Here is a 14,513-nt window from a genome sequence, read left to right as displayed (position 1 = left end):
CTATAAATGTACTCAAACACCTAAATGTTTAACCATGCACTGGACCAATTCCGCATGAGACAAATAGTTACATCACAATTGGAAGAATCAGATACTTTTTTGAACTCATTAAACATTTAGAATATTTTTTTTAAAGCTTGTCTTTTTCTTCTTCCATTAATCTGTTTTTTTTTCATTCTATGGGGGAAGAAGATATCCTGTCTATATGTGGCTGCAGCAGGCCTGAAGTAAGTCTGTTAAGTCAATAATAATAATAATAATAAATTAGATTTATATAGCGCTTTTCTAAATACTCAAAGACGCTTTGACAGGAAACAACAAAAAAAACAAAGCAAAAACTAAGAGAACAATACAAAATAGAAATAGTGTCAAGGGAAGAGGATGATGTTTTTAGGGAGAGAGTTCCAGAGGGTGGGAGCTGCAATGGAGAAGGCCCTGCCCCCCAGGACCGAAGGTTGGTCCTGCAGGGGGGGGACAGGAGGTTTGCATCCGCAGACCTGAGAGTGTGGGTGGGAGTGTGTCGGTGGAGGAGCTCAGACAGGTAGGGGGGAGCCAGGTTGGGGAGGGCTTTGTAGGTGATGATGAGGAGTTTGAAGTGGATACGCTGGGGGATGGGGAGCCAATGGAGGTTATGAAGGACGGGGGTGATGTGATCTCGGGTGCGGGAGTGTGTGAGGAGACGAGCAGCGGAGTTTTGAATGTATTGAAGTTTCTTGAGTGATTTGGATGGTGAACCATAGAGGAGACTGTTGCAATAGTCTAATCTGGAGGTGATGAATGCGTGGGTGAGGGTCTCAGCAGCTGAGAATGAGAGTGATGGGCGGAGGCGGGCGATGTTTCTGAGGTGGAAAAAGGCTGTTTTGGTGATTTGTTTAATGTGTTTGTCGTAGGAGAGGGTTTGGTCGAAGATGACACCAAGGTTACGGTTGTGGAGGGAAGGGAGCACTGTGGAGTCATCGATGATTAAGGAGAAGTTGTTGGTGGATTTGATGAAGGATTTGGGGCCGATGATAATGACTTCTGATTTGTCGCAGTTGAGTTTGAGAAAGTTGGTTTGAAGCCAGGATTTTATTTCTGTGATGCAGTCAGTGAGGATTCAGTAAGTGGCAGGAGTGATGACTTTAGTGGCGATGTGGAGCTGGATGTCGTCGGCAAAGCAGTGGAACTGGAGTCCATGGCGGCGGATGATGTGACCAAGGGGGAGCATGCACATGATGAAGAGGAGGGGACCTAGTACTGAACCTTGGGGAACACCTTGGGAGAGAGGAGCAGTGGGGGATTTGCAGTGGTTGATGCTGATGAACTGGTATCTGTCCGAGAGGTATGATTTGAGCCAGGAGAGTGCAGTGCCTCTTTTCTTTTAACTAATTGAAATAATTGGATGACTTAACCTGCCTCTCTACTTACATAAGTGCCTACTTACATAGGTCAACTCAAAAACAGCCTACCAAAGGAGGGTTGTTTGGTATTACTGGCAAGAAAACCTTCTGTTGTAGCTCATCCTGCAGCACCAGCAGTGAGGAGGCAGACTAGTCCAACTTGCTCTGAGGGTTTGTCTTTTTCTTTTTTTTTTTTTTTTACTAACTGGTACTCTTCAATACTAGTCGGTTCTCTCTTGTTAGTTTCAACACATTTTGTTGACCACAGCCTTGATGACGTGGACAGGTGGAATTGTTTAACCCCCATCACATCAACATAAGTGTCCAAAAGACCTCGTGTCCAAACTACCTCAGGAAGGAAATTGCATCTGTTTCACAATGTGAATTAATTTAAATGGACATGGTTTACATGTGTGAATATGTGTTTCAGTGTCTAGATGCTATTATTAACTGTTAATATGTTTATATTTGTGCTGTTTCTATTTTTGTATTGCTGCATACAGTAAACTGCTCCGAGATTCGTTTGAACAGCTCCTGAATGGCTGTGCTGTTGCCAATGAAGGTGGCGGCCATCTTGAGACCGCGGGGAGGGATGTCACAGACGGCGGTCTTGACGTTGTTGGGGATCCATTCCACAAAGTAGCTGCTGTTCTTGTTCTGAACATTAAGCATCTGCTCATCTACCTTCTTCATTGACATGCGGCCTCGGAAGATGGCGGCGACTGTGAGGTAGCGCCCGTGAACACAATGATAGACTAGAGTAACAGCTAAGTACAGTACGGTCCGTCAGCGCCGCGCACTACGTTGTACTAGCTTCGACTCTAGTCAATCATTGTGTTCACACAGGGCGCGCCGCGGTCCGTCTCCGGCGCGTGCCACCGACGGCACTGCGCTCTGCTCCGTTTCAAATATGCAGCGAGTCTATTTTCACCGGCGTACGCTGCAGGCACGCGTCAAGCTGGACAGAATATGACAGCCTGAACAGGAAGTCAGACAAGGAAAGGCACAGAGCATCCGGTCAATTTCAAAATTTTCAAAAACATTACGTCAAAACAGGAACCGAATTAACAACAATGCATCTTCAGAAAGACAAAGCAACATGTTGTTTGCATGTTCTTCTCTTTATTCCCGCGGTATCTTGTAGTTCTCCTGTGATGTGTCATGGGTGCGCTCCGCTGCGCTGTCAGACCGCGGCGCGCACGGAGTGTGTGTGAAACACTTTTCAATGGAGTCCAGCAGGATAAAGACCCCCTGCTGGGTGGATACGGTACTATCGAGCCTTGTGGTTAGTATGAATTACCTTCCATAGACATGAGATAATCTTACAGACCAACAGATTGAACAAAGTGGGGTTAACCTGATGCTTCGTTGTAATACACGTTGATCCGCTCCAGCTGCAGGTCGCTGTCCCCGTGGTATGAACCAGTTGGGTCGATTCCATGTTTATCACTTATCACCTCCCAGAACTGGAAAAAAAATAAAGGAATATGATTAAGTTAGCTGGCTAAGTCACAATATTGCGAAATCCAACAACGCATTGGTGGGCCGCTATGCTAACATTAGCTTTGAAGCTAAGTAAGCTCAACGAGTAGCCCGCCAAAACCAATTTTAAAATGTGCGCTCTTTCACAGATCGTTACAAAGTTAGGTTTCAAAACACATATATTCTTACCTTTGCTCCGATCTGATTTCCACACTGGCCGGCCTGCAGATGTACGATTTCCCTCATTTTTTTTTATTGAAAATTAACCTTGACGACGGAAACATGCAACACTGTGACTGCTATCACTCAGCAACGGACTAACTTGTAGGTTTTAATGGGCGGAGCTAAGTCGGGTCGTTATTACGTAGATCGGCCTTTCATCTCAACGTCCCATGCTAAGCGATATAAAAACACTGAGCGCTGTAGCATCTTCTAGTTAGCTATGCCCTCGGCAGCAAATGTATCTTCCCTGCATGTCAGGGACAGCTCGGTCTGTTTGTTCAAATTCCGCAAGGATGAAGAGATGAAGAACAGGTGGATGAGCTTTGTGAAGCGGTACCACGATGGATAGCTGGTGTTCACTAATATCACCCGCCTCTGCAGTGCCCACTTTTCCCCGAAGGTTTTGTCAACTTTCACCAGAGACTAATGGGGTTTTTGGTTAATGGTCCCGAAACGTCTGTCTCTCCCCCCTGACCGTCACCTGCCCGCCTCGGAGACACCTGGCTCCTTCACGGACAGTGGAGAGGGAATATGTGGTGTAAGATTAAAGTTAGCATCCAGCTCCAATCAAATAGAGAACTTTCATCTGTGTGTAAGATAATAATAATAATAATCGGTCATATCAACAGGTTATTTTGGGGGAAGATCTACATTAAATGGCCGCGCTGCAACAGCCGGGGGTTTTTCTAAATCTCCGCTAGTAGCACGGCTATTGTTGATGTTGTAAATGATGCCTTCTGTGTCTAAATAACCAGACAGAGACGGCTTGAAACGGCGCGTCTGCGACCGCCACCGCGCCGGTGTCTGGCTGCCTTTACGCATGTCCCTGACCGCCTTTACGCGTTTCTCTGACCGATTACTGCACATTATTTTACTGCAGTTTAGAGATTATTATACGTGTCAGTATTATCAGTAACAGTATATTTCATTAGCAAGCAAATTAAACTATTATCTGTTTTCACATAGTCTCCTCCAACAACAAGAGAGACAGGGTGCCAGTGAGACAACATACAGAAAGTCACCAGAGAGGACAGACCTCTCTGTGGGCAAGAGGACAGGGGCCACACAATTGTCTTGGAGAACACTAGGCAACAGAAAAACTACAGGTATGTTAAGATATAAAGGTCTTATTTGTTCTTTGTGAATGTCTATGACGTTAAGGCAAACTTTCTAGATATGCACTATATGTACATCGAAGAAAACACTGCTTAAATTATATTCTTCAAAGGTTTGAATGAGTACAACACATAGGAAGAAATTATCTGTAATATTCATCATGTTGAGTCTGTCACAGTTATTTTATGAGCACCATGCTGACGTTACTGCTGTGGTAAAAACCTAAAAAAAATTGTGACTGAATAAATACAGTATTTTACACATTTTCATGCAAGAGAGAAGACCATACCAAAATCTTGCAACATTGATGGTCAAAGTGCTGCTAAAAATGTTAAGATTTATTTTCTAACTTCATAGCTGCAACTCTGTATACAGTGCACACAAACAATTGTATTGTTATTTGCACATGTATTCTCCAGGTTTTCAAGCTACAGTGGCCAACAGGAGCGTTGCTGTGGGAAGCACAGCATCCCAAGTTCTTCCACTCTTCTCATCTACTCCACTCAAGTGGAAAACTGCATCACCTGACAGCCCACCTACAAAACGCCCTCTCTTGGAGTTTCCGTTACAACAGTTCCAACTTTGCAGATCCTAAAGACACCACCTACCTCCCCAGTATTTCTGAACTTGTTGACACCATCACTGAACAGTTAGTTCACTTTGTTTGTTATAGAACTAATGGGTTAATTTATTCCTCGTCATTTTTTAATTTGCCTGTCATGACTGAAATTTCAGGTGCAGGACATGTTGAAGTACTTGGTGTATGAGGACTGCCTCCTGCAGCTTTTTAAAATCTGCCCCACCTGCTCCAGACTCTGTGAAGCTGACACGTTTGTTAAAGGAACATTCCTCTCTGTAACCCAGAAGTGCCTCTACACGAGTGTCTCTTCCTCAAGACTCCACAGCCCTGATAACACCTGCTGAGAGTGAGAGGAGGGGAGAGGACACCAACTAGAGAACCCAGAACTATGAGGATGGGAGGAAGCCAAGTTAGTAACAAACATGTGTGGGAATGGATTTGTACAGAAAGAGAGGGAATGGAGGAATGTATTCAAAGTTTATTAAATAAATCAAACAACTTTATATAAAACACATGTCCAAACATAACAATACATTAACTTGGAAATAATTTAAATCTTCATCAGGGTACTCCTGGTGGATACGGACAACAACGCAGGAAGGTATCACTACCCGGTTGTACTTTCCCAGGTATCCCCAGCACCAGGAAATGAAGGATGCCAGGTAGCGAGCATGCCTACAATGACAAACGTAAATAAGTAATGTGATTATATATTCATCAAGATTTATTTTGGGTGAAGTGGTCTTATGGTCTTCTTTTCTCATTTTGTCTGTCTTATACAGCACATCATGATCCCTAGAAGATGAAAGATGGATCAACCTGCAGCATGCCCGAAATCTATTTGGCTGTATGGACTGGCCATCTGTTTTTTTTCTTTGTTTGCTTTTTTTCTGATTTATTTGGCCTTGGTGGATGACTGCTCTCTACTGAGTATATTCTCTAGTCATTTTTGGATGTTCACTAACTTGTGTTTGTACTGTCTAGAACTTTAGTGAATGTAAAACATTATTTTGGACATGTTTACAGCCTGGTTCAAAAAACGAGATATATCTGATGAGTTGACGGCCCCTTCTCCTCACACTGTGTGTGTGTGTGTGTGTGTGTGTGTGTGTGTGTGGGGGGGGGGGGGGTTCAGTTCAACTGCAGGTCAGGAGGCTAGCAGCTTGATCCGTCTGATTTCTCCTCTTTTTTACTTCGTTTGGAGAGTTTGTTTAACACATATCTGACAACATACATGGCTTGCTGTGCGGTTAACAGACCATCCAAGAAGTTGATGCTTCAGTTTTTTTTTGGAAAGTGATATAGTAGTGTTATATTTACTGCATACTCATGTGTCTGTATTTATATTTACGGACCTAGCTTGTTTAGCGTTAGCTTGTAAACCAGTCGGCTAACTGTACTCAGTGTAGCTCATTATTTACGGTCAATGGTTTAGCCGATCAAGACTCCCATTCATGCCAAAGAAGCTAATGGAAACATAGCCAGCCAGCACTATTAAACTGGGGGAAAATGTAATTCTGAAGTGTTAGAAATTTTAGTTAAGATGTTGTAAGACAGAGTTTGTGTGATGTTAGAAGGTAAAGGTTCACCTCGGTGGTTAACCGCGGACTGTAAATATGGTTATCTGACATTATGATGAATGTTCCACGTAAATGTCGACATTAAAAGACAAACTTTGTGTATAAAGGTCAACATTAATCAGACGATACCTGCTGGTTAAACATGTTATAGAGGATGATATTAACGTTACATGGTTGACGTTCATTTCGACGGCACACAAACTCAAACTTCAACATTTTCTCTCATTATTATTATCATAACATAAACAGGTGATAACAAGTACAAAACTAAAGATGGTGACAGACAGAGATCAGCTATATGTTGAAGCTTGAACAGAAAAATTAGATTTGTGCAAACGGTTACCAAATTCAATTTTTTTGTCTCTTTGTATGAGCTCAGGGAAAATTAACATGGTTATTAATATAGTTCTTAATCGTTACAGATGCTCTTACACAGAATATAGCAGTAGAAATATAAAATCTAAATAACATATGGAATGAAAATAAGATATAAAGCACATAGATATAAAGTACAAGAAATAGTTTGAAGAATACAGGTTATATTTGTTTCATGTTAAGATTAAGTACTATCCACGATAAACTGCTCAATTTTCCCTCCAAAATCTGAGGCAATTTGATGTGGAATATCATTGTGCAAGTGAGTGAGAGAGCTGAAAATAGCATGATTACAATAAGGTTTATCTTCTTAACTTTGAATAGATGTTGATTACTGTACCTTTGTTGTCTGGGTAGTACCCTGTTGAATTTATAAATGTACTCTTACACTCAGATGAATACAAAAAATGCACAAACAAATTGATTTAATGAATAACTGATATTTTCTCTCTTTCTTTGCCATCCTGAAGACCCCGCACTAAAAGTCCATGTTCTCCTGGATCCATGTCACATGCTCGAGCTTCTTCAGAATGACTTTTCAACAGTCGAAGTTCTGGTGAGAGAAGATGGCCAGCAGATAAGACAGCAGTACATCAAGGAGCTCCACAAGCTTCAGGAGGAGGAGGGTTTGCACCTTGGAAGACTGTATTCATGCTGTTCAAATAAAAATATAGTTGCAAGAAAAAGTATGTGAACCCTTTGGAATTTCCTAGTTTTCTGCATAAATTGGCCATAAAATGTGTTCTGATCTTCATCTAAGTCACAACAATAGACAAACACAGTCTGCTTAAACTAATACCACACAAACAATTTTATGTTTTCATGTTTTTGTTGAACACAACATGTAAACATTCACAGCGCAGGGTGGAAAAAGTATGTGAACCCTTGGATTCAATAACTGGTTGACCCTCCTTTGGCAGCAATAACCTCAACCAAACGTTTCCTGTAGTTGCAGATCAGACCTGCACAACGGTCAGGAGGAATTTTGGACCATTCCTCTTTACAAAACTTTTTCAGTTCAGCAATATTCTTGGGATGTCTGGTGTGAATCGCTCTCTTGAGGTCATGCCACAGCATCTCTATCGGGTTGAGGTCAGGACTCTGACTGAGCCACTCCAGAAGGCGTATTTTCTTCTGTTGAAGCCATTCTGTTGTTGATTTACTTCTGTGCTTTGGGTCGTTGTCCTGTTGCATCACCCATCTTCTGTTGAGCTTCAATTGGTGGACAGATGGACAGATGCAAAATGTCTTGGTAAACTTGGGAATTCATTTTTCCGTCGATGATAGCAATCTGCCCAGGCCCTGATGCAGCAAAGCAGCCCCAAACCATGATGTCCCCTCCACCATACTGCACAGTTGGGATGAGGTTTTGATGTTGGTGTGCTGTGCCTTTTTTTCTCCACACACAGTGTTGTGTGTTCCTTCCAAACAACTCAACTTTGGTTTCATCTGTCCACAGGCTGTTTTGCCAGTAGTGCTGTGAAACATCCAGGTGCTCTTTTGCAAACTTCAAACGTGCAGCAATGTTTTTTTAGACAGCAGTGGCTTTCTCCGTGGTGTCCTCCCATAAACTCTATTCTTGTTTAGTGTTTTACGTATAGTAGATTCGTCAACAGAGATCTTAGCATGTGCCAGAGATTTGTGTAAGTCTTTAGCTGACACTCTCGGATTCTTCTTCACCTCATTGAGCATTCTGCGCTGTGCTCTTGCAGTCATCTTTACAGGGCGGACTTCTAGGGAGAATAGCAACAGTGCTGAACTTTCTCCATTTATAGACAATTTGTCTTATCGTGGCCTGATGAACATCAAAGCTTTTAGAGATTATTTTATAAGCCTTTCCAGCTTTATGCAAGTCAACAGGTCTTCTGAGAGCTCTTTCATGCAAGGCATGGTTCACATCAGGCAATGCTTCTTGAGAGTAGCAAACTCAAAACTGAAGTGTGTTTTTTATAGGGCAGGGCAGCTTTAACCAACACCTCCAATCTCGTCTCATCGATTGGACTCCAGGTTGGCTGGCTCCTGACTTCAATTAGCTCTTGGAGAAGTCATTAGCTTAGGGGTTCACATAATTTTTCCACCCTGCACTGTACATGTTGTGTTCAACAAAAACATGAAAACATATAATTATTTGTGTGGTATTAGTTTAAGCAGACTGTGTTTGTCTATTGTTGAGACTTAGATGAAGATCAGAACACATTGTATGGCCAACTTATGCAGAAAACAAAGAAATTCCAAAGGGTTCACATACTTTTTCTTGCAACTGTAGATCTCCTCCAAACAACTTGCAATCAAACCATTTTCTTCCCATTTTAAAACCCTTTGTCCAGTTTAGATGGGAGAAGTTGATATTATGTGAAATTGATCTGGGAAAACTACATTTCTAAATCATTTTAACTGTGTTTTTATTCACAAGTTATTGATCTTATTTACTCTCGATGTATCTTGATTTAAGAATGGGGCTTATTAAGGGCATATTTTTGCAATGACTCTGTTCCATCCCATTTTCAGAAATGAACTGAATTAGTATTTGGTAAAAAAAAATGTCAATAGAAGACAAAGTTGTGTAAAAGTAGACTTCCTTCCCTTAGCTATTGAGTTGAGCAATAATGCACAATTTAAGTCTTGTCATTTCAAATCTAAAGTGTATACTCATAAGTAGAGACAAAGGAGTGCATTTATATAGAAATATTTATTTAATCTGAAAAACTACACTCAAAAAAGTCTGTTTTTACAGCAGAGATGTACCTGGTACAAAAAAACAAATAGATGTGATTAGCTCATGTCTCTATCGACACAGACTGTACGGGGGTGAATGTTTTGATGACTCATCAGTTTTGATTTGATGAAGGATAAGAGTTATTCACAATAAGGCGTGTAGCTGACATGATCGACAGGCGGGCGCGGTGTAACGGTTTGTCGGGACGCTTAAAACCCGCCTCAGCTCCAGCTCTCAGCCTGTCGTTAGGTTGAATGAAGGTAAGGGTGAGACAGCATTTCAAGCATGGAGACTGCCATCGATGCAGGAACATGTGGGTGACATCACTCAGGCCATCCGGGGGAGACCTCCCTCGCAGCGAGTTATTGAAGAAGGGAAACAACCGAAATCCACCCCAGAAGAACCAACAAATGCTGATGTTGTTGAGGCCCAGGTTTCTTCCTCTGTCTCTGCAGCTCTCTGGGCACCTTGACGGACAAGTCATCAATAATCCACACTGTGTCTATAGGAGAAATACAAAGGTGTTTAATTAATGCCTCAGACAAGACAAAATGTACAGTTAACTACATGTGACAGCTCAGGCTGTTTTTGGTTATTAGCCACATCTGCAGGAATAATATTGAACAAGGTAGCTGCAACTCATAATAATAGATGCCAGTCTTAAAGACATTTTTTTCTAATACTTACAGTTTTTGGTGTGAAGCTGACACCTGGCTTTCGTCACTGTCCACAGACTCCATGACTTCACGGGGTTCTATAGAAAAAAAAATATCTTATGATAAATACTAAATAATTATTTTTCAATTGTCATGTTCACCGTCATCGCTGTTGACATCAGTAAATATAAGACACAGACATTCCTCTTTTTGTCAGAACAGTAACATGAACTGCATGCATTGTAATATTGATTTATTCTGGATGTCTCACATATTTATTTACAGTCTACGGTCTGACAGTAGTTTTATCAACAACAACGAAAAGAAAAAAGACACCAAAGCTCTTGTCTTTTATCGTGTCAGATAATGTAAGTTACCATTTGCAGTAATATGCCTTGAACAACTTTCAACAATCTTTAACCCGTAGGCGAACTATGAACGTTATGCTGATGTTGTAAAACGATCAAAGTGAGTTTAACTTTTATTGCAGCCTATGCTCAGTTTGCATTCATTATTTATCCACTTTGAGTGTTCTTGCAGCCGTAAGCAATATCATAAATAACGTTAAACTTTCCTTCAGACACAGATGCTGAAACCCTTGCCTTGATTAAGGTTCTTGAAATATTATGCAAAGCCATATAATCAGATTATAATCACCATAAAAAACATTACCCTGTCTTTAAGGTAAAAAGGGATCAGAGACATTTTGAGCCAGATGATGTTTTATTCAACATATTTCATTCAATTCAGAATGTTTTGTGAATTTCTTCAGTTGTACATTCTTGTCTTGCATAAATGTAACAATTAATTTCATACTTATGTTGATGTTGATTTCTGAGTGGACAGGAAGGTGATGGTTTCACTTTTGTTACTCGTAGCCTGGTAGTCTATATTGCTTTTATTTCAATCCCAACCTTGTGGTAATTAGGATTATTTCACCGGTAAGAAGGCACAGGGGAAAGTTTTTTAGATGTGTTTTTTGTAGTCCATTTTCGGAACATTGTAGTTTCAACACGGCGGACCCACGTCATTAACCTCTGCCGGCCCGTCGCATTTAATGACGTCGGATTGTCAGAGCTACGAGATCGCCTTTCCCTAAGTCCTTTACAAATTCTCCTAACATCTTTCCTTAACCTCATGACGTTTTCCCCGGGGTTAAGGTGAAGTGGATAGTGAAAGGAGATAGGATGACCCTAGGGCACATGGTTACCTTGCTCATCAGGAGCTATTGACTGCACCTGTGACGTTCTACCTCAGCTGATGACAATCAGCCGGGCTGGGAGGATATATAGGGGGGGGGGGGGGGGGGGTGAAAGGTCGGTTGTGTGTATCCAGAGAGTCAACACCATCAGTTGGCGTGCTGTGCTTTTGTGTGTGTTGAAAATATTTTTATTTTCTTGGCCATTTTGTGACTCTTCCATTACCCCTCTGTTCTTTGACTCCCACTTATCTTTTGTTTTGGACTCCAATTTTATCTTTGTCTATCATTATGATAGAATTAGTGAGTGGTTTGAAAGGCTATGTTCTTCTTCCACCTTATAGGAAACTAAGGCCCACTTACGTGGAACCTGTTTGTATAAAGTGCAGTGTTTGGTTAGTTCCCCAACTTGTGACTCTGCTATTCAGATTTTTCTTTACCGGGGGATTTTAACGGGTATTTCTTGTCTTCCATAAATTATTACTTTTCTGCACAAACGTATATAAGATTAATTTACTTTTGATCTTGAGAGGTTCAATATTGGAATAATCAGTTATCTTCTGAAGAAGTCAAAACTACACAGGCCTACAGCATTTGGTCGCATAGACATTCTTTTGGTGTATCAGGTGTAGCCAGATAAGGGATAAAAGACATGAGGCCAATACCTTTTGTTTTCCTGTGTTGCTTATAGTTTATAAATGGAGTTGGAACTGAGAGATAAGTCAACAACCCGATTGTTCGAATCACAATCTCCTTACTATTGTGTAGACACTCCTCTCATCAGGTTAGGGACATGGGTTTCACTAGACATCTGACGGTGTGCTGTTGTACCTGGCACTGAGACGTTAGCAGCAGCTCCTTAGCTTTAAGTTGTGAGGTGGTCCCTACGTGGATCAGGCCTGGTTGTCCAGAACATTTCATAGATGCTTGATTGTATTGAGATCTGGGGAATTTGGAACCCAAGTCAACACCTTGAACTCAATGTTGTTTTCCTCCAAGCCTCCTTCTTTCATTGCTTAGTGGTCCATGTCTAATGCAGGCCCTTTTGTTGGTGAGGAGGGGTCAGCATGGACTCTCTAACTGGGCTGAATCTATGCAGCCCTATATAATCAAACTGGGATGCACTTTGTGTTTGAACACCTTTCTATCAGAACCAGCATAACATTTTCATCAGTTGCTAGTTCACTGGTTTTCCTTCCTTTGACCACATTTGGTACTGACTGACCTCTCCAGACCACAAGAGCTGCAGCTTTGGTATGCAGCTGCAGATACTCTTACCAAGTCATGCAGCCATCACAATTTGGTCATTCTCAAAGCATTCACATCCGTACCCTTGCACATTTTTCCTGCTTCCAACACAACAGGAGAAAATGTTCACTTATTATTATTCACTACACCTGTCAGTGGTCATATTATTAATGCTGAGCAGTCTTTATATGTAGTCGTTGATTGATAAATTTAAGCTGAACTGTCATCAGATGAAAACTGAAAACCTGCAAAACACCCACAGTACTGCTTGTACCACTAACAAAACACAGCACCTGATGTTTTTCTCTCGTCTACAAAATCTGCATTTGTATGCAGAATCAGCAAATAGAGATTAAGAGGTGTTTAACTTTCATGCCTTCAGGGGGAAGATTAAAAGCTGCTGAAAGATCGTATTGCTAAAGTTTTAAACTGTGTGTTCTTCTTCCTAATCCTTTAAGGTCAGCACTTTGTAAATAAATGTCTGGTTTTGGGAGTCTGAGAAACGTCTATCTTGTCTGCCTTGTGTTGTATTCAAATGTTGTAATCTGTTAATATTCTTGAACATTTTCAAAATATTAACCCATTATAATAATAATTTCAATTTTTATAATAAGCCAATACAAGCACAAAAGGTAACTGTAGCTATGAAATGTAGGACATTGAAACAGTTCATCTGTAATGTCTTGAAGAAGAAATAAAGTAAAAGAGAAATACTCAATAAGAACCTCAGAATCTTACATAAGCCTTTTCAAGGTGAGTGCAGGGACCTTAACAGTAAATAGACTGGTGATAGTTAGTATACCTTTTGTCAGAAAATCCTTTAAAGAGAACAAAATATGAAAAGTTTGTCTGTGTATCCACGGCCTGGCATGCTGCATCGTATTCCTCTGTGCAACATAGGTCTTTATTTAGGACCATTAGTAACTCATAATTGAGCCACACTGTTGCACTGGGTGTGATGCGTCTCCATTATCATCAACCTTATACTTCATTTTAAGTCGTTTTTGTAAACAAACTGAAGTAAATTCAAAACAAAAAAATATATATGAACACAGCTGAAAAATAGTCCAAGTTTATTTCATGATGACAGGGGGGAGAAAGTTCAAACAGGCCTGTTGTTGGAATGGTGATTTCAGATGCTGTCTGTCAATTTGTGCAAGTAAAAAATGTGGAATCAGCCTGTGGCTCTGCTCACACTGTAAGTTGTACGACCAAAATATCAAACATGCCAGAAGTTCATACAGCAGCTGATAAGGCTGTGATCGGCAATTGTGCCTAAATGTACACTGCATGAGTATTGACCGTGCGACTTCAAATGGAGTCATACGACTCAAAACTCATCGAATCTAAATGAGCCTGAAATCGCGCAGTGTACACACAGGGCTTTATTAGGTCATTATGTCTCCAGTCAGAACCAATGAGATTGGACTGAGAACCACAGACATTGATGTTGTTGAGAGATGGATTGGACACTGTTGTTTCTGGTGTTCGCATGAGATTTCTCAATTCAAACAAAGATATACAATTAAAACACACACACACACACACACACACACAGCTGCTGCTGCTACATCTGTGATTTATTTCCAACGGAGAACACTTGCCAACATCCTCTCTTTCTTCCCAGTTTTGTTATTATGACTTTTTTAAAGTGCAGTATAAGTGAATGTAGCCTACTTACACTGGGGAAAATACTCCAGAACAGCTCTATTACTTCTTATTAATTCACCAGTAATCTGATGTATTTATTATTTATATCATAACCATTCATTTCTTCCCTTGAAATCATTGCTTACACAGCTCTATGGCTTGGCTACATGTCTTTAACAGCAGAAAGGGCCCTTTTACTCTTCTTTTGATGTTTGTCCTGCTCATTCGGTTCAATACAGCTATAGACCCCTCAGGCTTTGAATCCCACAGAGAAATGTCTCCTCTGGGAAATCAGCCGTATGCAGCAATTT

The 14,513-nt window shown here is 40.9% G+C and overlaps 1 long non-coding RNA gene across 1 annotated transcript; it reads left to right on the top strand.

The window, feature by feature from the left end:
* Positions 1 to 4,950: 4,950 nt before the first annotated feature.
* Positions 4,951 to 5,665, top strand: LOC132954746 (uncharacterized). Its single transcript, XR_009665845.1, has 3 exons — positions 4,951 to 5,188; positions 5,345 to 5,441; positions 5,562 to 5,665. It is a non-coding gene; the product is annotated as an uncharacterized LOC132954746 (long non-coding RNA).
* The last annotated feature ends 8,848 nt before the right edge of the window (positions 5,666 to 14,513 follow it).

This window comes from Labrus mixtus, chromosome 2 (genome assembly GCF_963584025.1).
Source record: "Labrus mixtus chromosome 2, fLabMix1.1, whole genome shotgun sequence".
Taxonomy (NCBI): Eukaryota; Metazoa; Chordata; class Actinopteri; order Labriformes; family Labridae; genus Labrus; species Labrus mixtus.
Note: the sequence above shows the minus strand (reverse complement) of the source record. Positions and strands in the feature narration are given on the sequence as shown.